Here is a 24,341-nt window from a genome sequence, read left to right on the forward strand (position 1 = left end):
TAGTCTCTGTTAGATAACACAAATACGTTATTGTTTAGTTTACACCACTCAGTACATACTAAAATGCTTCACAGTGCAGTGAAGTATTTTTAGTGCACTGAAATACTTTTGCAGTGGTCTGCTATCTGCACAAAGACTTTCTTTTTTCAAGCTGCAGTGTCCCTTTCTTCTTTCACAAATGAATTTTCTGAACTAAGTGAAATTACTTATATTTCTCCTCTCTTCTGCTTGGGAACTTATTCCAAACGTTGTGAGCGTTACTACTTTGCACTTGCTTTTGAGTCCAGCATTGGCCATCAGGAGGAGCTGATCATGGATTCAGAGTGAGAAAAACTGCAAACAAGTAAAATAAGGGTTTTTAGTGTTGCCAAGATCACTAAGGTTTTAATGAGTGTTGTAAGACTACACTAAGGTAAGTTGATGTGAGATACAGTTTTAATGATACAACAAGAATTGTCATACTCATAAATTTCTTCTTCTGAGGGGGTCCAGGGAAATGACTTTTTTCAGCTCATTGCTCCTTCTAACACTAATATGCTTCAGAAGACAGACATAACTCCTTTCTTACCCTTCGGTAGCTGCTCCCATTCCAACTAAAGTGTACGAGTGGAAACTGGAAACAAAACAATCATTAAGTTGACTTGTTCCACCTGCTTTAAGCAGTCTGAACAAAAGTTATGTACAGGCTGGGGAATGGAACTGATATTCAGGATGGGAAAAGCAGAATAATTAGAGAATATGGAAGGGAGAAATAGCTTCTACTCTAGCAAAATGCCACAGATACTCAAGTGAGTAAGGAGACTTATTGCCTGTTGCACACTCATTATGGAATGGGCAGGAGGAAAAGCAAAAATCTGGTATCATTTAGGGACTCCTTGTTTTGTGTATCTGGCTTGAGGTAGCTTGTGGTTGGTAAAACTGGAAACAGCCAATAATGGAAAGTGCCCAGTAATGGATAAATGTCAGGCTGACTTAACTGAAGGCAGTGCTGCCAGCTTCAGTTATGATGTATGTGGTATTTTGCCCAGTAGTATAGTGAACAGTTAAACTTTTCTTGAATTATGTGGGAACCAATTACATAAACAACCCTACAGGCTTCTTCCTGAAATAAATATTAAACATGCCTTTTGGGGTAGCCCTTGAATTGTGTGTTAGCTGAAATATCTTTCTGTCTTCAAACCCTTGGTTTAAAATTAAAACAACTCACTGGAAATGAGAGGGGTGTTGGGAGTTGTAATTCACTTCTGTCCTGGGCAAACTGCCACTGAATCAGGGCTTCAGGAAACAGATTACAATCTGAAAGAATGCCCACCTTCTTTCTTTTGTATTTTAGTCTTCTTAATTAAAGGAACTGGTTGCCACAACAGCAAACACTGTATAAATTAGCAAATTAATAATAAAGCTGTCATTGGATTCAGTGGGGCTTTCAGAAGACAGTTCAACCCAACTTACATATGGTTGATATAATGAGTACATAATAGGAATTCTGAAGCCTTTTCATAGTATTCTGCAAGTATTTTGAGGAAGAGAAACTGTTCTTCATCAAATACTCAGATTTTTTTTCATTATATTTAATCCACAGTTGTTTCATCCTCACTTTTTCACCTTCTGGTCCCAGACCATTTTGCATGCTTGGCTTGGGATTTAAAAAAAGTAAAACCAACAATAGTTAAAGTATTCCTCCTTCCCCACTCATGCTGGCATTGAGCCTTTTTCAAATGTGTGTTTCAGGTATTTCTTGAGTATTATAGCTTCACTGTACTTTTTCAGGATATTTATAGCACATTTGGGTTTTGTAATGCTTTTGTTAGGGAAGACAGAGGTGATTTTTTAATGTCATTCTGTCCTTTGTGATCTACTCATGAGTAATCTTTTTCCAGAATTTAAAGTTATTTAGTGGCATAAGATAACTTTGTTGGCCTGAGAAATATGCAAGGTCACAAGTAATTTTAATGCTATCCCTCAATTCATAAAGGGAGACTAGTGCTTTTTGAATCTACTTTTCAGATTATATTTGATTATTTGCTGAATTACATGCAGAACTGAAGATTTTTTTTCCAGCACCTTTCAGCTGCTTTTCAGAATCATGGAATCATTAATGTTGGAAGGGACCTGTGCAGATCATTTAGTCCAACCCCCTGCCAAGGCAGGGCCACCTAGAGCACATTATGCAGAACGTATCCAGGCAATAATCAGAAGGATCCCCTGCACTTCAAAAGGCTTAATGTGTGGCGCATTTATTCAGCTGTGTGCCACCATCAACCCAAAGAGTGATTTAATGGTATTTGTTTTGACAATCAGGTCTTATGTGCCAGGTAACAGAAAAGGCAGGTTTCTGTTGGAAGATTGTTAACTGAAAAGCTTCGTTTCATTTAGCAGTTGATAGCTTGCAAGGTCTGACTGAAGTTGTAGAGTACACATTACACAGAGCTATGTATCTAAGTTTGTCAGAGCACTGAGATAAATGTAAGAAGAAAGTGACTTTATCATATAGAAGGAGTAACTCCACTGGAACATCGAAATTTCTTAAACAGGCAAGTCATAAAACAGTAAGTTCTCACTTTTGTATGTTCTGTGAATGTGTGTGTGGAAATCTTTCCCTATCTCCTCTGTGTGAAAACAGATGCTCCTCCACTTGTATGTAGATAAGGAGATGGGTTCTGTATGATTTGCTGATTTGCTAATCAAGTGCATAAGTCTTTACCTTTAATGAAGCATTGATATTTTAGGGTTTGCATTGTGTATTAGGTAACATGAAAAAAGGAGAATAGATGTACAGGTTGAAGCCAAGAACCCTCTAACCCAGCATTGTTATTCCCAACAGTGGCCATAAGTGGCTTGCAGGAAAGAATATAAAAAGTGCGTGCATAATATTTTTGCTCCAGTACTCTTCCATGTTCCCTCAAAAAGGGGATTTCCTGAGTGTCCTGTGGTTTGTTCAGTAGAAATTAGTGAGTCTCTAAGTATTTATGCAGTTTCCCCTTAAACCTGTATAAACTTCTTTGAGGAGGGGGCTTTGAGTAGGCAATCTCCAGAGGTCCCTGCCAACATCAGCTGTTCTGTGACAGTACCATTCAGCAAGCAGATCCACAGGTCTAGCCTGTTGCATGAAAAAGGCTTTAGCTTTGAGCACTGCTCTTGGTACCTTTATCTCATGTTCCCTTATTCTGGTGTGAATAAGAAGAATGAAAAGCTGGCTCCTAACCATCCTTTCCTTGATTCTGTGGTCCACTTCCATATTTCCCCATGCTCCTTCCTTTCCAGGCTAAAGATTTTTAGCTTTCCCAGTTCTTCCTCCTTCAGAAGCCATCTCAAACTTTTGGTCATCCTTGTTGCCCTTTTTCCAGGCTTTTTGATTTGTATTTTGTTTTTTAATTTGTATTTTTTTGCTTTACTGACACGAGGGGATAAGAAGTACAGAAAGTATCCAAGCTATGGGCCTCTTTGTGATTTATACAGTGGCATAATGTTTTCTTTCTCCTTCTCTAATCCTCCCATAACAGCAACAAGCATTTCATTGATGCTGGCAGGAGAGGGTGTTTCACGCAGGTATTACAATTTTATTCTTAAGTTGGTTGATACAGTTTCCATGGAGAATGGTTAGATAAAGTTGGCATACTAACATGTTCCTGGTCCACTCCATGTATAATTATTTTAACTATAAATATGCATATAGATATGTGTGTGTGTTTCCATTACACTGCACTTCTTTATTTAAGCAAAATACCACTTCACTGTCAGAGCAATAAAAATAGGTAATTATGTTAATGATAATTTCTAACCATTTATTCAATTTTATAACAACAAATTCTCTTGTCTCCATGTGAAAAGTACTAACTGTAATACCATCAAAAGAAATAGTATAGTAAAAATGCAGATCATGTCCTGTATTTTTCTTACTTTCTGAAATTACAGTAAAATTCTTCATTTACACGTGTGACAAGCTTATAAGGGAATCTATTTGCTCCATGCTAATATAAAATAAATAATTAATTTAATAAACTGCATATGCTGTTACTCTTTAACGTATCTCTACACTTTCAACTAAAATCAAAACCGTAACCATAAAAATGTTAATATGTAGTTTAAAAAGGTAGTTCTCCAAGTGAATTATAGTTCTGAAATTTTTTACATATATCTTGTTGAGAAGAAGCTTTGGTGTTTATAATTTGTATACTTTAAAATAAGTTTTTATTAATACATGCCTTATTGCTCCGTTTTTTCATTCAGATTGGGTCAAATTGATATGTTGCTCTCTTTGTATGGTATTGCCGAAAGGTAAAGGAACATATCACAGCTACAAAGACACATCCATTTTAGAGAGGTTTCTTGCATAATAGCAAATGTATATGGAGGTCAAGATCACAGGATTTGGAATGAGTATTTAAAACAAACAGATAATGTATCTAAGGATGTTTCATGTGCACACTGTGCCTGATGGAATAACTGCTATAGCTGTGTCTTGTAGCGCTTCTGGGCAAATGCAGGGAAAAAATATCATTCTGTCACTGAAGTGGATAGTTATATTGATGTTCAAACATTTTATCAAGTGATTTCAAATACCTACAGAGGCATTTTGCCAATTGAATAGCAAAATACAAATAGGAAAAAAAACACAAATGGTAAGAGGCTATAAAAGAAAAAAACACAAACAGTAGGAGGTTGTAATGGTGGTGTCGTGGGTCCAGCAGTAGCAGTCATTTTAATCCTTAATAGCTGGTGCAGTGTTGTGTTTTTCAACTTTAGTCTGAGAATAACACTGATAACACACCAATGTTTTTAGTTGTTGCTAAGTAATATTTACTCCTATCAATGACTTTTCAGTCTCTCATGCTCTGCCGGTGAGGAGGGGCACAAGAAGCCAAGAGGAAGCAGAGACAGGGCACCTGACCCAAACTAGTTAAAGGGGTTTAAACCATGACAGGTGGAGCATGAAAAGAGGCAAAGCATTAAGAAACATATCCCAAACATGGCTACCATATTTTATAATTAGATGCACGTTCTGTCTTGTCTCATTTTACCACTGACATTTACAATGGTAGTACTGCATCTAGTTAGAATTACCATTCTTCTTACCATTTTAAATTTCTAAAATTCAACAGTAAAGTGAAATCTGCTAGAGAATTAACATTGTCTACAAAAATGCAGACAGCAGTGTCTGGAAATGAGGTACTAAAACCTAGTAGGAAAATAATCGCACACAAAAGCAAAACAGAAATCTGGTACAAATCACCCAGCTGCCCAGTCTCAGAATAAAACCATTTTAAAGCTTATATCTGAATGGCTACTGCCAATTGTTATATATTTTTTTTTTATTTTTTTTTAACAAACCTTTTAAAAACTCACTCCTTGAAAAGACACAGGATGTGTCTACCCTATATGTATATTGGTCATGGGTTTGGTTTTGGTTTTTTCTAGCTACGTTGTTTTCTGACTTCATGAAGCAGAAGCTAAACAATAACAGCTACCGGGAACTGTGTCACATCCCCATTAAAGAAGATGCAGTGACTGAACAGTTGGGAATGTGACTGTAACAGAACATTTCAGGTTTTTCTAGTCACACACAAAGAATATTTAATTCAGCTTTACCCCAAACACCCATGCCCAAATAAAATCCAGCACCTGGAACAAGATTTAAAGTTTCGCAGTGGTTTAAGATGCAATGTGCTGCTTATTTATTCAGTGTCACATGTGGAATACTAAAGCACGCTTCCCAAATGATCCAGATACATATCACCTTTGATATTTTTGCTGTTACTGTCTTCAAAACTTAGTGGTATTTGTGGCATTCTTTTTTTCTTTTTCCTTCTAAAATATATATTCTGAGCGCATGTACACAAATGGCACACATATTGCTAACAATGACTTTGCCTTTTTTATCAAGGGGAAAAAAATTACTTTTAATTTTAAAACAAAGTTAGAAGTTTTAATGTTTCAGCTTTTCTGTCTAAGAAAGCCTTTTTCTAAACTGCATTCACTTGTCTGTAAATTTTGGACATAAAGAACATAAGGAATTTGAATGACAGTATCTTTCAAGTCATTGCATGAAACAACAGTTTCCAAAGGTTTTGGTTGGTTCGTTGTTTGGTTTTAAAGGGCATTTACTGAAAAAGGTGCACAATAGCTCATGGCCATTTGGTTTTGTTATATCCTGCATGTAAAAAGTGAGAAAACAAAGTACAGCTGAAAAAAAACCCCACAAAAAAACAGACTTCTCTGTAACATTTGTTTATTTTTTATTTTTATTTTTAGCATGAGCTGTTTCACATTACCAGTCAGAGGTACAGATTGTTACTTCTTAGAGAAGAGCACAAACAAGTGCAAGGGAAAGAGAACGAGGGGAAAAGGGCATTATTTGAGTGAAATGGTCATTTTTAAAGCCCAGAAAAATAAAAAATGGTTTTCCATCTAATTTCAGTGTTGAAAATGGGTGTTTGAGAATTAGTCTCTAAGGGAGCCATACAATTTTTGAGAAGTGCATGTGTGTGCCAATATGCATGAACGTGGTTAGATACACCTTGGAATTTGATATTAATAAATAAATATAATTAAGTCCATCTGACCAAGTAATAGTACCAGAAAGATATTTTTTGCCATAAAAACCTTCTGCAATTTGAAGTGTTATTTATTCTACCTATAGTGAAAATCGTACATAAGGTATTGTGTTCTATGTTCGAATGTGGCATACAATGTAACTCTATTACAATTTCTCCAAAGTGTCATGAATTATGCATATTAATGCCACTGGAATTAAATATTCTTTCTGTACATGGCTTTACCTGAGATGGATCATTATTTCCTGAAGGTTTCTCAATTTCAGTTGTGCAAGACACAGCTAAAGATCAAGTTTCTATTCATCTGCAGTGAAGAACTGGTGCTTTCCCTTAAGAACTAACCCCAGTGGCATAACATTTTCCTTTCGGAAGCTACTGTAGTGTAGTACCAGGTAATGGCTCCCATGGTCCCATAAACAGATTTTTTTCTTTTTTCCAACTGTGTACACTTAAATTACTTCATGTAGAAGTGACCTTATCTTAGGAAGCACTAATGCTAAAGACAAATTAAACAACTATTTTAAAATAAACTTCCTCACCTTTTGAGCATTGTAAAACTTCTGTTTGCATTATTATATTCAATTGCATTATTATTATTTTCAATAACTTTAATATTGATGCATAGTTCTTTGTGCTTGTTTTCATTCTAGAGGATTGGGAGAGAGTAAATGGAACACAGGAACTGCCATTTAATGTCAGGCCTCAGCTTCGTCTTGTTCTCAGTACTTGTAACTAGATTTCAGAGGAATGCCTGAAGAAATCAGTAGAAAAACTACACCTCTTCATCTACCACCATGTACAGGTCTCAGTGTAATTGGTCAGGGACAGTGATTGCCCTGAAACATAAGTTTAAGATCCTTCCCCAAGGTTATTTTAATGTATTTTTACATTAAATAGGGATATTTCTGTATCCCATAAAATTTCCAAGCCCTTCCAAGCTTCCCTTCACATGTCTACCATTAAATATTGTTTACTTGTTATAAATATGATCAGTAATAGTGTTAAGTAAGTAAGTCATGTATATTGCTGTATAAGTCTTCCTTTTTTATTTCTTCTGGAACTCAGTTTTCCCCAAACAAGCATTTGTTATGCTGGATAGGTCTCCCTAGAGAAACTGTTTCCTGGAAGATTGTAGGTTCTCTGTCTTGTTCTCAGTGAGCACGAGGGAATATGTACTTCACATACTAGATGTGTTGGTTCCTACCAAGTATTCCTATGATTTTTCTCATTTTTCATCAACAGTCTTCTTGTGATGGTAGGAAATACAGCTGCTGTTTGCTGTCAAATAATAAATAAAGGGGAATGAAGACACTTCTAAAAAGTGACTTGCCCACCTTTGCTTTCCAAGCAAGTGTAGAGGACTAGCAGAAATTAGTTGATTGCAAGAGTAATGGAAGTAGGGAACAGAAGACATGGAATCATAGAATAGTTAGGGTTGGAAAGGACCTTAAGATCATCTAGTCCCAACCCCCCTGCCATGGGCAAGGACACCTCACACTAAACTATGTCACCCAAGGCTCTGTCCAACCTGGTCTTGAACACTGCCAGGGATGGAGCATTCACAACCTCCCTGGGCAACCCACTCCAGTGCCTCACCACCCTTACAGGAAAGAATTTTCTCCTTATATCCCATCTAAACTTCCCCTGTTTAAGTTTTAACCTATTATCCCTTGTCCTGTCACTACAGTCTCTAATGAAGAGTCCCTCCCCAGCATCCCTATAGGCCCCCTTCAGATACTGAAAGGCTGCTATGAGGTCTCCACGCAGCCTTCTCTTCTCCAGGCTGAACAGCCCCAACTTTCTCAGCCTATCTTCATACAGGAGGTACTCCAGTTCCCTGATTGTTCTCATTGCCCTTCTCTGGACTTTTTCCAACAGTTCTATGTCCTTTTTATGTTGAGGACACCAGAACTGCACACAATACTCCAGGTTAGGTCTCACAAGAGCAGAGTAGAGGGGCAGGATCACCTCCTTCGACCTGCTGACAGTGCTTTATTGAAATTAACGTATTTCATTTACATGCTAAATATTCCACTGAACTTAAAAGGGTAATAAAAACTAAAACAACACCACACAAACAACCAAACAGATGAAAGAGACTGCAGTTGCCACGAAAGGTCTTTGAGACTGTTCTAAAATTTGGCTGTTTACAACCCATTCCACTTCTGAAAATTTCCTGTTTGGTAAAGACATTTACTCAAAGAACAAAATCTATTTGTTGATTCTGATATATTTATTTTTTTCATAAGGAAAAATCTCCTGGTTTTATTCCTTCCAGCTATTTAGTGATGTTTGATGCAAGGCTTAGGAAAGGTTAAAGCACAACATTGTAAGGTAATAACTGGTACACTGGTAACAACTTCAATTTCTTCTGTATTATGGTTTGTAAATCTCTCAACCATTTCCAGTATCTGCAGCTGGGTAGATTCAGAAATCAAAATGGGACTCTAGGTACTATGCTGGCAATGTGAGAATTGAAATTATCTTAGTATGGTAAACTTTTAAAAAATCAGGATGATAGGAAGCTTGTGCAATGCCTTCATTGCATCATTTGAAGTATCTTCTCTAGAGAGGTATTGTGCACTGGGAAAAAAAAAATGAGAAGCATCTGTTTTTCACTCCAGGTCTTGCCAGGTTTAGAATACCAAATCAGTTTTAACTGACAAATTAAGTTTATATATTACTGATGTGCACTATGCAGTTCATGTGCACTATGAATGAGAAGTGGCAGAAGATGAGGTAGTGATGATTAAGTTTTTGTGGATATAACTGATGAACTTATGAATTAGAATCTCAAAAAATGAACAAACAGATGCATTATCTGCTGGAGAGTGCACCTGCTTTAGGCCATAGATCTACCTCCACCCCTTTGACAGTACAGAGCGTTCACTGCAGCTACAGAGATCACAAATTCCATTTTCACCAAAGTGGAGGAACTCATTCCAGCAGGAGGAAGCATGACTAGCTCCAGTATGTCTCCTTCCTTCTAACAGGAAGAAAATTGCCTGAAAACAGCTTGACAGTGTAGCTGCAATATTGGGTTGGTATCTTCTTACTTGGCATCCAACTAGTCTAAAGCACATCTACCATCTACTGGGCATTCTCTTAGAAAATAACAATATTTAAAGGGTTAACTAAAAGTCACAGAGCCTGTCTTTTCATCTGCAGTCTAGCTTCTCTACCACAGCTTCATTATACTGGTAATAAAAAGTTTACACAGTCTCATGAAATCAGGAGGGGAAAAAAGTCATAAAATAGAAATTTTGGCTTGAAGGCACCTTTATATCATAAATCCCAGCTTTTGGCTTAAAGTAGGATTGTTGTCAGTCCTAGATTAGCTCGTGGCTTTCCTTAGCCAAATCTTAACAGCCTACAAAGAAGGGAACTCTGCAGCTTCTGACTTTTTTTTTTTCCCAGAGATCCAGATTGAACCTTCTTACTCACACTCTGTGACTTTTAGCCCTTCTATGTTTTCTCAAATAGAATTGATATCCATCATCTTTGTAACACTGCAAATAATTGCATGCTGTTATTCAAGCACTCATTGGCCTTCTCTACATAAGATTTAACTAGACAAGTTCCCTTAGCTTCCCAGTGTAGATCACATCAGCTAAATGCCTGATTATTTTGACCCAACCTCCCTTCTGTTGCTTAATCAAAGAGGAGGTGGAGGGGGGAAAGAGAGACAAAGGGGGAAGTGAAACTAGATATAGTGCTCCAGATGCATCCATACCATTGCCAAGAGACCCTTTAGAGAGGGCTTTTGGGGTAGTATGTTGAGTATATGACTGACTGACATAGAAAAATAGCCACCTCTGGGGATAGGTTCTAAATACCTTTCCAAGTAATTTTCTCAGTAATTGAAGTTGTGTATAAGATGACAAAAAACAATTCAATCTTTTGTTCTGAGTTTTATGCTGACAGCTCATTTGTTTTTGTTTCCTATCTGTGGACACTGTTTGAGAAGCAGTGACAGAATTTGTAGTGATTATACCATTTTTCACTTTGTTTGGAGAGAAAAACTGAGTGTTCCTAAGCCTCCCCCACCAAAAAAAAAAAAAAAAAAAGTTAATGAAATAAGCATCTTAGTTGCCTCATTGTGGCAGGTGTGCAAAATCAGAAACTGAACTAAAAAATCAACAAGCCCAGACCACTAATAAGATAAGTGTGTTAGGGAATGCTACCAGTATGAGTCCTTTCAGAGGCCTGAAGCAGCATGTGGTGCACATTGCTTAGATTATTTGGAAATTGAGAGCAAAGCTGAATCCATGACCTGCTTTCAAATGAGAAGGAATGCTGCTCCTGGTAGCTCAGCATGATGGCTTTTTTACACTCAGAGCCAACTGCTTCAAAACAATAAAGAAAATCTTCTCTAAGCCTCATCTCTCATTCACATAGGAGAGCAGCAACAGCTGGTAGTGAGTGGAAGAATCCTGCATTCTCTTTTGGTATACCATTTCAGACACATCCTTTCCTCATGATTCATACAGTAAAATGTTACTCCATGATGAAAACTGTCATAACCAATATTATATATATAAATACATGTTTATGCACACATAGTTATATGCATGTGTATACATTGTTTTGTTGTGAAATAGAGTTTATCTGGAGAAATAATTAAAAAAAATCCAATTATTTGGATTCAGCATACATTTAGTTTGAGATGCTTTTTAAATTATTATATTGTTATCACTGTACATAAAAAAGTGTGCCTTTTACTTGGAAAAAATAAATTTAGTTTCTGAAGCAAATGGTAACTATGATTTCTGTATGTTGCTATGAATAAATGGGCACAGAACTTGAGACATAACAGGGTTTGATGTTCAGAAAATATACTTAACTTTTTCAATTCAGGGCTCTTTTACTGTTTGAAATGTAGGCACTGAAAATATTACATTAAAAAATAACTGTAAACTGGAGGCAGTGCAGATGTCAATGGTTCTTAAATGTCACTATTTACATGTAAAATAACTGAAATAGCATGATGTGTGTGGTCTGAGAGAGGACGTTAAATATTTAACATTACCATTAGGCACAAAACATGCATTCCATATTTAGTTTTTAAATAATACCCAGCTAATTTTTAAGTCTGCAAATTTCTATTGTAATTCTGATCCATCTTTGCTTCTAGTTCAGATTGACATTTTCCCCCAAGCAATGTGGATCTGTGTGATTCTTCCGGGAGTCCCATTAGTTTGAATTTGTACCTTCCAAGCAATGTACTGAATAACCAAGGGGGAAAAAAAAATTTGAAAAAATAAAAATGAAAAAAGCACCAATCGAAAGGACAGAGCTCTTCAATTTACTTTCTGAAAGCTTACAAGCACTGATCGACCATATTATTGTAAAAGGTATCAGAGAGTGAATTTGAGCCAACATAAGCATTACTGAACACTGGGTACTTCTCAGAAATCATTTATCATCTGCATGATTAGATCCATTTTGCACTCATCACATTCCCAGTTTCCTCATGTATTACCTTACCATCTTCTACTCATACATTTCATTAGCTTAGTTTCTTTATTCACTGAATTTTCTAAAGGCAGCTCTTAGAAGATCTCAATCATAGGCCATGCCCTAAACCTTACACTTCTTTAGGCACACCTTAAATAAGACTATGAGAGGTACAATGTAGTGCTTTGTTTCAAATGTATCATGATCAGTCTTTTGACACTTATGTGATAAATACAGACAAATCAAAGCTTGGAGCTAATCTGAACTTGTAAAAATAGTAAGAAAATGCTTCAGAAAATAGATCTTGCAGCCATGGTCTGAGTTTTGAAGCTAGCACAGATAAAAAATGGTATATTGGGATGATGCTAGAATGCCATCATAAATGAAATACCGTGTACTTTTTTTTTCCCAGCACACAAGGAAGCTTCTGGAATCCTGTAATGAACTAATCTGTTCCTAGGTGGGGACTGCATTCAGCTGGGGAATACTAGTAGCTGATATATTATCAAAGCTTCCACCCCCTTGCTGCTTATCCCTTCCTCACTCATCACAGTGGGGATTAGAATAGCAGTCAGGAGGTAAATATTGTTCCTTATTCCAGTTTCCACTTAAACTGAGACTTTTTGTTGTATGAGAGATTATTCTGACCTTCCTTTCTGATCTAACACGCTTACTTGAAGTAGGTTTGTAATTGAGAGAATCAAAACTGCTGTCTTTTTCTCATCTTATGAAATACCACCATATTATGGCTGAATTTCAGGACTAGTGAAACTGCAGTAAGTTTGCCAGGACAACCATTCCAATAAAGCCTTCTACTAGAGAGATCTTACTTGCTAAAGAAACTTTCTTCACCATAGTTAAACTGCCTTCTTGAATGACACAAACTATAGCAGTGCCAGGGATCTTCTTGTTGTACAATTTACATCTTCACAGAGATTTTTTTTGTTCCCCTAGTTGAACTGGATGGAAATGTGATTTCCCCCCCCCCTCCAGCCATGTTCATTGCAACACTGAAAGTTCAGCCTCAGACATTTTGTTTTTCTCCTCAGGAAAAAGTTGGCTGTTTGACAAAGTGATAACTGAACATGAATATTTTTAAGAGTTAAGCTCACACTATTGCCAAAGCAACACCTGCAGCAGCAGCAGCATGTGCTGCATTGGGAGTGCTTAGGAGCTGCCAGAGGAATTTTACTAGCTGGTGGGAGGAGATGCCTGTCTCTAAACATCTGCAGTCTGTGGACCTGGCACAGGCCGTGTGGAAGTTTCTTCAGAATTGAGGAAGATGTGACAATGAGAGAGTCTGCAATAGTCACTTGAATGTAGCCTGAGAAGTGAGCCTCTGTATCCAAATGAACTTTCTCCAACTGAAAGACACTTCTTGTGTCTAATATATAACTAAACACGCAAAGATGCGTGCAGATAATGTGGAAGGCTGGAGGTTCAAATCATAGGCTTGCATGCAGGGTATATATGTGTGTATCTCTTTTTCCCCGTTGAACTGAATACTAAGAAAACTTACACAAAATATGCTAAATTACAGTTGTAGAGATTACAAAGTTAAGTGGTTAAAGTATAGAAAATGCTTAAACTGTCATTATGCAAATCATATATGTTCACAAGAATGCAGTCATAGAGTCTTTGTGTAGCCACATTGTATTTTTAATACTGCTTTATCTGCAGTAAATATTTCAGATATACGTAAGGTTATTAAGAAACTAAAGCTGGCTGTTCTAGCAATTGAATTTGTATAGAATAACCTTCCTTCTGGTTCAATGCATACAAAGTTTCTCACTGAAAATTTATCTTGCAAATTTTGTTTGTTGGTTAAGAAAATTTTTTTTTTGCCTTTTTTTTTTTTCTTAAGAAATAGTCTCGCTTTGTTTAAAAAGATATAGCTTTTCCAGTGACATGTTTCACCAACCATTTTCATGTATATTGCAGATTATTTCATGCAACAATAGCATCAACCATGGGAAGAAATTCATGGGCATGGTAGATATGTGAATGACAATCTGAAGTACAAATTATGCCATTATGTTAGACATGTGGCTGGCAGGATTTAGGCAGATGGAATTAAACGATTAGCATAAGGAAATAGCTGATTTTAACTACACAAGGTAGTGCAAAGCACAAGTCCTGCTGTGTGATTAGTCCTTTATATTTATTCATTCACATTTAAGTACTTCCCTTCTGTGTGAAGTCCCAGCAGTGCAGTAAGAATGTTCCCACTAGAATACATACTTGTTACTGCCACTACGGCATCTTCTGTGACACGGATCATTACTGGCAAGAGTATCAAACAATTTTTGCAAGAGAATGGAAACAAAAAAAAGAAATATCCAAATACAAAAACATTCCTGAAATTTTAACACTGTTGATTTCCACATTTTCTTGAAAATATATGGTAAATCTTATTAAATACTCTTGTGAGATGATTTGTATTGTCTATGTGAAATCACCTAGAGTTTTTTCCAGCTGCATTTTATCTTTGTACAGATTATTTGCACTTTTAAGGATTTTGCACTTCAAACTATGTCCTTTGTTGTCTCCTTCGTTTTGATACCACTGTGCCACATTGCTTTCAGGACTCTCAACAACACTTTAACTGCCCTACCCTTTAATTTACAAGGTGATCAAGTAAAACTGCAACCAAAAAAATTGTATTGCTTCAATATCCAGTATTCACAGTGGAAAGAGAAAAGCATCACTAAATGCTCAACATTATGTTTTGGCTTTTGGGTTTTGTTTGTTTCTTTCCTGATGAGCTGATCTATTTACAAAGAGCTCTTTGGAAGACCATTCAGTTGTGTCACTTTCTCAGACCAAATAATTATCAGTGTTTTGTTATAATACATAATAGATCTCTTAGCAGAAACTTGAACCACAGTTTTAAGTATAGACCACTCATAATAAATACTTAACAGTTTTTACCTCCTGCTTTGATGCTGACCCATACTGTGAACTTAGCTTCGAGTTTAAGGCTTATTCACATGACCAGTACCATACCAAAAGCTTACCTCTGATTTAAAAAAAGATACATTTTTCTCTTCAAATTAGCAGATAGGTAGCAAAATTCAAATAATAAAATATATATATATATATTTGAAAGGAGCTGTGGAGTTAAGAAGGCTGCACATCAGTAAACTTTGTTTTACTTGTAAGTAGCAATATTATTTTTGTGGGAGTAGAAAATAATTCACGGTGTCATTGTGCGTGTTCTCAATCAGTTTGAAAATGGTGTGATAAGTAGGTATGTTCTTATTACTTAACTTCATCTGGCTGTTGAAGCAGACTTTATTGTTTTCTGGTAATTCATTTTGTAGTCATGCAGAGTGGGTTTAAACAAAGCACTTGGTGTAAGCAGCTGTTTATGCCCCCCAAAAGTTTTTTCTTCTAGTTTTTCCTTCTAAACTCCTTGAAGTATTAGACAAAACAACAGAAATCACAACGTATTTGTAAAAGAGGGAAACAGGAAGACATGTTTCATTTGGTCCCAGCATAATTTGATTCTGTAGCAATGTAAAAACCAGAGGAATAGCTAGTTATTAAGGATAGCATTTATGGATAAGAAGGAGTCTTTGAGACACTAGTTGCTCTTCATGGACTGAGCTGTAAGACTAGAAAAGCTGTTGAAGTATCTGGGTTATTTTATTAGCATTTATATATTTTACAAAGACTGTGTTGAGGCAAATGCGATACTACTGTGCATCATTGGCACTGCCTTCTTGTCAATAGAACAAGCTATAGAAGTAGGAACGAGGAAAACCGTGGCTTGCTGCTAGCTTCCTGTTCTGGAGAACAGGAACCATGGGGAAGGGGACAGATGCATGTAATTTCAGGTTTTGTCTCTAAATAGTTTGTACTTTCTCATAAACTAAAGTCTCTAGTTTCTCATTTCCTTGGTGAATAGCTCCCTGTACTAGGTAAAAAGTTGAAAGAGCTCTTGAAAGCAAAGCTTAACACCAAGCATTAAAAGTAAAGAAATCCAGGCCATAATACATTGAAAGCACCTATTCTTTAGGAAAAAATTAAGTTTAAAATGTTAATTTTGTATTCAAAGATAACTAACACATAAAATTAGTATATTTCAATATTATATTTCAGATTTATTTTATCTTTTACATCTAATGAATGTGTTTATAATCTTCATATATTTGAAGACAAAATAGCCCTGTTTAAATAGTCATGTCTGCCAAATTTACATTTTATTAATTACAGGAGATATAATATTTGCAATCATGAATCTTTGAAATTACCATCATTTCTTATTTGGAAACAATGTTGACTATCCACTTGCTGTTAAGTTAGGGTGATATTCCCGCATTCCAATCAAATTACTAGGTCTGAACACATATGCATGGCCTGCATTCAAGTAAGAAACCTTTTTTGAGTTGACCTAAGCATTTGAATATAGGAGAATTATTTTCACATATTTTTCCTCCTGAATTATTTCTGTATGCTCTGTAGAACTTCTGGATGCTCAGTCTGCAATGGATTTGTATTTATAGGAGTGGTTTTCATAGCCTTTCTTTGTCTAATATAAATCAAGCAAATAGTTATTTTGCTGACTCTGTTCTGGATTTTCAGACCATTGTATTCCAAGCCCAAACTTTTTGAAAACCAGTATCAATGGTACAAACATCTGAAAGTATGATAAGCTTGCTTTATTTCCCGCATTTCCCTATACTCTGGAAATACCACCATAGTAGTTTAAGCCATCTCCTTTCTGTGTTCTCTTATCCTTTCTCTATTTTCTCTCGACAGTTTCTAGTCTGTGATTATTTTCAGCCTTTCATTCAGATATGTAGTACCATCACTTCTTGTGTTAATATAAGGTTTAATATTGGAAGCATCTTTCCTACAGAATATTGAATTTAAGTTTAGTGAGTTGTAATGCTGGATATAACTCTGTCGTTCATACTTCTTTCGTCTAACTAGTTCCTTAACTGCTTTTCCATTAGCACAAGTATGTAATAGTTACCAGAGATGTCAAATACAAAATATTAAGGCTTATCTAGAAATAGTCTAATTAATTTTCTTTATTGAAGTCCTGAATGCAGAGTTCAAATAATATATATCAGTGTTTGATATTTAAGCTTAAAACTTGTCACATAATACTATACAAAACTAACTTTTCCATTTAGGAGAGAAAACGCTCCACTACACAGACCAATCAGTTCTTGAGAAATGTGTCATTTTTATGGCTATAGTGTTTCATTTTTCTCAGTTTAATTTCTCTTTTTCATGTTTGATTTGTTTCTTCAGCAAGAAAGTTCACCTCTTTCGCTGTGTGAATTCTTGTGTGCTAATGCTGATTCCCACTGACTGACATGCTGCTTTGTCCTGAAAGATTATTTCCTATATTGCAAGATTATTTCCAGATCATTGTATTCTTGATAATACAGGATGCTGGCATCAGCTCTACTGAATCTTCAACAAAGCAATGTAGCCTGGTCATTTTATATTTGAAATATCATACAAAAGACAATTGAGAGACAGTTGTATTCTAAAAAATTTGAAGAAGTAGTAATGAAAAAGGCTGTTCCTTTAGAAAAAGTAATTAGCAATACACAAATGTGTTGTTTACTAGCTAATACTGTACTGCATATGAAACCTGATGATTGAAAAATTCAGTGAACGGACCACTTAGATTTATATCCGATATCTGGGTGATTCTGACAAGCTTTAACTTACCTGTTAGCAAAGGAATAAATGAACATGATTCAGCCCCAGCCAGCCACTTGCTCACTCTCCCTGTGGGAGGGGGTAAGAATCTGCAGGGTAAAAGTGAGATAATTCGTGAAGTGAGATAAAGACAGATTAATGGGTAAAGCAAAAGATACTCATGTAAACAAAGCAAAACAAGAAATTCATTTACCACTTCCCACTGGCAGGTGGGTGTTCAGCCATCTCCAGAAAAGCAGGGTTCCATCATATGTAATGGTTACTTGGGAAGAGAAACACCATGGCTCCAAATGTCCCTACTTCCTTCTTCTTCCCCTCAGCTTTACATGCTGAACATGACATCATATGGTGTGGAATATCCCTTTGTTCACTTGGGGTCAGCTGCCTCATCTGTGTTCTCTCACAACTTCTTGTGCACCCCCAGTGTTCATGCTGATGGGGTGGTGTGAGAAGCACAAAATATTTTGACTCTGTGTAAACACTGCTCAGCAATAGTTAAAAATTTTCTGTGTTACCAACATTGTTCTGGCCACAGATTCAAAAAGTATCATACCAGCTATTATGAAGAAAATTAACTTTATCCAAGCCAAACCCAGTACAATAACTCTTTGTGTAACCTCCACTTAAGTTTCAAACCAGACTGAATGTAGCTTTTGTACTTCTGACTTACCAGAGTGTTAATTCCTAGATCTGAAAAGCCAGATGTTATCTAGGACTAGGTAATAACACTTTCTTCAGCTGACAGGAACAAAACTTCAAGCTAGTAATCATAGGAGTAGAACATAAGAAGCAAGACTGTTGGAAATAAGGGTCTGAAATTATATTACTTGAAGAAATTAATTACAATGATAAGCATTCCACCCATCTTCTACATGGAGCTAAATGGAAGTGTCAGGCTTTTATTGTTTTTCTTTACATTACCTGTCTCACAAAACTAACCTCTATACTTAGGCACTTAAACATGTGCATTCTATATAGTTCTATATTATATTCTATTGTATCATCCATTCTTCTTTTGGTTCCTCAAGATATCTGAGTCAAAATTATTCATCCTTGAAAAAAAAATCCATGTCACCTCTGTCTCATTCTTATATTACAGCTGGAATAATATTATAAAGATAAAATACTTAATATTTTGGTTAGTATTTTACAAAATAAAATTTTTAGGCTTTATTATTTTTTAACATTTCTATAAATATTTTGAAAATTCAAATAGTTAGGAAAAAACCTCTGTTCTTATAGATAGGAGTCAGGAAGCAAATTGTCATTGTACGACCACAAGATACTTTCAAGATAAAAATAGAGCTTGAATTTTTTTGGTATATATGCTTTTTTTCTTTGCTACCATTTTGGTGACTTACTTGATGAGAAGGTGTCTGTATGTGCATAAATCACCAGTCATTAATAATTACAGTGTGTTACAGGACCTGAGTAGGTGTGTTAAGCTTTGAAAGACCTGACTGCTAGAGATTTCAGAACTTATAAACTTGGTGTGCATTATCTATCAACCTACTGTAAGACAAAAAACTTCAAGTTCATGTTTCTTGAAATTGTGACTTGAGTGTTTTGCAGAGAGAAGAGTTACATTATCTCTACCTTTGCATCAGACTTGATAGAGCAACTCTTCAAAATGCTCAGCTTACAACTTACTTAAATGTAACTTCAGTTTTACTGCTTAACAATTGCCATTACTTTGTAATCATAAAATGGTCAAGTGAGCAGTAATTCTCAGAACACCTTTATCACATATCCTTATGATACATGAAATGCCTTTAGCAGGACTCATACATTTTTATGGAGAGTAAACGAGAGTTGTGTCCCTATGGCCGACTAATGGGAATCTGCAGTCTCAGATGTCAATATAAATCTCTCTGAGAGCTGTATACAGCATTCGAAAACTCTGTAACAGCTGTTCCCATCTTCTGAGAAGGTTACACTATTTGTTTCATCTGTATTATTGTACTACAGCAGCCAGCAGCTATTTATGCTTTTTTAAATATATGTATATTCACACATGATTTTTTAAAAAATATGTTTTAAAATCTTCATTGCACTTCTCTGATCCCTTGTGTCTTCTCGTCAGGGCAAAAATCTAGATCCCTTTATGTGATCATTTTTCATGATGCGTGTCCATGAAGATGTTCATAATGAGATATCTGTAGAGTTTTCTCAACAAAATTATATAGATACTGGCAGATGCTAAGATACTAAGAGAGCATGTTAGTCATTATTGCCAGTTTCTCTTGAGTCTCAATGATTAATCTGAAAAAAATCTGTTTGGCAGGACTCAGCTAGATTTACTGAGCAGTACAAATCTATACCTTTAGAAAATATGACACAGGTTTTTCTTCCTTTTAATTTGCTAATGGAAGAAGAAAGGAATGCAAATAAGGGTGCATTTAGTAGCAGCAAATAATTAAATTTGAGCTATATAATAAATTTATTTGGGAATACATTTGAATTGGTAAAGGCCAAAAAAAACAAAAGCAAGAAATATGCTCCACAACCTCCCTGGGCAGCCTGTTCCAGTGTTCTGTCACCCTCACTGAGAAGTTTCTTCTCAAGTTGAAGTGGAACCTCTTGTCTTCCAGTTTGCACCCATTGCCCCTTGTCCTTTCATTGTTTGCCACTGAGAAGAGCCTGGCTCCATCCTCGTGACACTCCCCCTTTATATATTTATATGCACTAATAAGGTCACCCCTCAATCTCCTCTTCTCCAAACTATAGAGACCCAGCTCCCTGAGTCTTTCCTCATAAGGGAGATGCTCCACTCCCTTAATCATCTTAGTTGCCCTGCGCTGGACTCTCTCCAGCAGGTCCCTGTCCTTCTTAAACTGAGGGGCGCAGAACTGGTCACAATATTCCAGATGAGGTCTCACCAGGGCAGAGTAGAGGGGAAGGAGGACCTCTCTCGACCTACTAACCACCCCACTTCTAATACACCCCAAGATGCCATTGACCTTCTTGGCCACAAGGGCACAGTGTCGGCTCATGGTCACCCTGTCGTCCACCAGGACCCCCAGGTCCCTCTCCCCTACACTGCTCTCTAACAGGTCGTTCCCCAATCTATACTGGAACCTGGGGTTGTTCCTGCCCAGATGCAGGACTCTACACTTTCCCTTGTTATATTTCATCAAGTTACTCCCTGCCCAACTCTCCAGCCTGTCCAGGTCTCGCTGAATGGCAGCACAGCCTTCTGGCGTGTTGGCCACCCCTCCCAGCTTAGTGTCATCAGCAAACTTGCTGATAGTACACTCAATTCCCTCATCTAAATCATTGATGAATATATTAAATAATACTGGTCCCAGTACTGACCCTTGAGGCACTCCACTAGATACAGGCCTCCAACTAGACTCCACCCCATAGACTACAACTCTCTGGCTTCTCTCCTTCAGCCGGTTCACAGTCCACCTCACTACCCGATCATCCAGACCACACTTCCTCAATTTAGCTGCAAGGATGCTGTGGGAGACTGTGTCAAACGCTTTGCTGAAGTCAAGGTAGACCACATCCACCGCTCTGCCATCATCCATCCACCGTGTTATTTCCTCATAAAAGGCTACGAGATTGGTCAAGCATGACTTCCCCTTGGTGAAGCCATGTTGACTGCCCCTCATAACCCTCTTATCCTTGATATGCCTTAAGATGGCATCAAGGATAGGGTGTCTCATCACTTTCCCAGGAATGGAGGTGAGGCTAACCGGTCTATAGTTACCCGGGTCCTCCTTCTTGCCCTTTTTGAAGACAGGAGTGACATTTGCTTTCCTCCAGTCCTCAGGCACCTCTCCCGTTTCCCAAGACTTAGTAAAGATGATGGAGAGTGGTCTAGCAATGACCTCAGCCAGTTCCCTCAGCACCCGCGGGTGCATCCCATCTGGACCCATGGATTTATGGATGTCCAGATTGCTCAGCTGGTCTTTAACCCATTCCTCATCGATTAAGGCAAACTGCTCCGTTGACCTGTCTTCATCTGAGGTCTCAGCGGTACAGGGCTCTTCAGGACTGCCTCCGGCAGAGTAGACAGAGACAAAGAAGGCATTAAGTAACTCTGCCATCTCTGTATCTTCTGCCACCAGGGCACCCGTCCCGTTCATCAGTGGGCCTACATTGCCTCTGGTGTTAGTTTTATCTGCCATGTATTTGAAAAAGCTCTTTCTGCTGTCCTTGACCCCTCTCACCAGCTTTAATTCCAAGGAGGCCTTAGTCATCCTAGCAGCTTTCCTACATCCTCTAGCAGCAGCCTTATATTCTTCCCAAGTGGCCAGCCCTTCCTTCCATGACCTGTAAACTCTTCTCTTCCACTTCAGCATACCCAGCATTTCCCTATTTAGCCACTCAGGTCTCCTGACCCTCTTCCTTGATTTCCTACGTGTCGGGATGCTCTGATCTTGAGCTGGGAAAAAGCAGTCCTTGAACGTCAACAAACTATCTTGGACCCCTTTACCTTCAAGCAGCCTAGCCCATGGGATTTACCCTAGCAATTCCTTGAAGAGGCCAAAGTTTGCCCTGCTAAAGTCCAGTGTTGCAATTCTACTTGCTATTCTACTGACCCTACCACACAAGATCCTGAATTCTACCATCTCGTGGTCGCTGCAACCAAGGCAGCCCTCAACCTTCACTGCTTCAACCAGACCCTCCTTGTTACCGAGGATGAGATCCAGCAGCGCACCTCTCCTGGTTGGCTCATCCACCATTTGCATGAGGAAGTTATCATCCATACACTGGAGGAACCTCCTGGACTGTGGCTGGGTTGCCGAGTAGTCCTTCCAGCAATCAAGGAAGTTAAAATCCCCCACGACGACCACGGCCTGTGATTGTGAGGCCGCTCTCAGCTGCCTGTAGAAGGCCTCGTCAACTTCCTCACCCTGATCTGGTGGCCTGTAACAGACCCCCACAACAGTATCGCCCCTGCCAGTCTGCCCCTTAATTCTTACCCACAGACTGTCAACTCGCTCATCATCTGTCCCCAGACAGAACTCAGTGCATTGTAGCTGCTCTCGCACATAAAGAGCAATCCCGCCACCCCGCCTGGCTGGCCCGTCTTTCCTGAAAAGGACACAGCCCTCCATGACTATATTCCAGTCATGTGAGCTGTCCCACCACGTCTCTGTAATTGCCACCAGATCATAATCTCCTGACTTAACACAGGTTTCTAACTCCTCCTGCTTATTTCCCATGCTGCACTCATTGGTGTACAGACATTTCAGGGAGCGAGCTGAGCACACCGATTTCACCCTAGGATTACAGGAGGCCTCCCAGTCTTCATCAATTCCGGATCGCTGTCCCACTGAGGCAAGCCCAGCTACAACCCCATCCCCCTTCAAATCTAGTTTAAAGCTCTCCAAATGAGCCCTGATAATTCGTGCCCCAGCATCCTTTTGCCTCTGTGTGATAAACCTTTCCCACATGCCAATGTCCAGACTGGTGCCCTATAAAACCAGCTGTTATCAAAGAATCCAAAGCCCTGCCTGCAGCACCAGTCTCGAAGCCAGTCGTTTATGGACTGAATTTTCCCATTCCATCCTCCATCATCAATGGGAGATGGAAGGAGTGAGGAGAATATCACTTGAGCCCCAGACTCTTTCACCATCCGCCCCAAGGCCCTGTAGTCTTTCTTCATCCCCCTCAGACTGTGGGAGGCAGCTTCCCTTTCACCTGTCTGGAAGACCAGCAGCGGGTAGTAGTCTGTCGGGTGCACCAGGTTGGGGAGCGCCCTGGTGATATCCCTGATCCGGGCTCCAGGCAGACTACACACTTCCCTATGATGAGGGTCAACTCTGCATATTGGGCCCTCTGTTCCTTTCAGAATGGAATCACCCACTACAATGACCCCTTCTTTCTTTCTTACCAGAAGCAGTCCTGAGGTGTGAAGTCAACCGCCTTTTCCTATGTGTCCTTGTAGGCGGGCCTCGCACCACATCCTCACCTGCCTCTCCTTCAAGATCCAGGGCCTCAAACCTATTACGGAGGGACACCTGGAGAAGCAGGGCAGGAAGGGAGGAGGGTTGCGCACGATGCTGAACTGGAACTCACTTCCAACCCTCATCATCTTTTTGGTCCCCTACCTCTGGGCAACAGCTACAGGACAGGGTCTGTCTCGGGCCATCCCCCTCTGTCTGAGAGGCCAGGGGGTCCATCCCCTTTTGGGGGGTATCTCCCTGGAGCCATTCCAACTGGCACGCCAGGGAGTTACTCCACCAGTCGATCTCCCTTTCACACTCCCTGATGCTCCTCAGCGTCTCAACCTCCTCCTTAAGTTTAGCCACCAAGCTAAGCAGATCTTCTACCTGCTCACACCTCACACAGGTGGAATGCTGTCCTCCCCCCCCCGGCAGTAGCAGGCCCTGGCACTCCCTGCATCCAGAGACCTGAACAGCCATGGTTAGGGCCGGGGTCTCTGTCTGAGTTGCTACAATCCTCTTACTGCTAGCTCTCTTTCTGTAAACGACCATATTGGTCAGCAAAACGACCTCCCTGTTCTTCCCTGGGGCTGCCCTCTCAAAGGCTTTTTCAAGTCAAGGGGCAGGGGGGTGGTCGCTGTCACCGTGGGAACGCCCCCCCGCCACGTCAGCCGCTCTCTCGCAAGGGCTGCTGGGACTTCGGGAATCAGGAAGTGTCGGGAAATGTCGGGAATCGCGATGCCTC

General features: G+C 38.7%; 1 protein-coding gene across 1 annotated transcript in view; it reads left to right on the plus strand.

Moving 5' to 3' along the window:
• EYS (eyes shut homolog) overlaps window positions 1-24,341 on the plus strand; it is a 579,093-nt gene that overhangs the window by 155,810 nt on the left and 398,942 nt on the right. The window lies entirely within an intron of this gene.

The sequence above is a fragment of the Neopsephotus bourkii genome, unplaced genomic scaffold, assembly GCF_033783945.1.
Source record: "Neopsephotus bourkii isolate Nb327-2 ecotype Australia unplaced genomic scaffold, CSIRO-AGI_Nbou_v1 NB_330, whole genome shotgun sequence".
NCBI classification, from domain to species: domain Eukaryota; kingdom Metazoa; phylum Chordata; class Aves; order Psittaciformes; family Psittacidae; genus Neopsephotus; species Neopsephotus bourkii.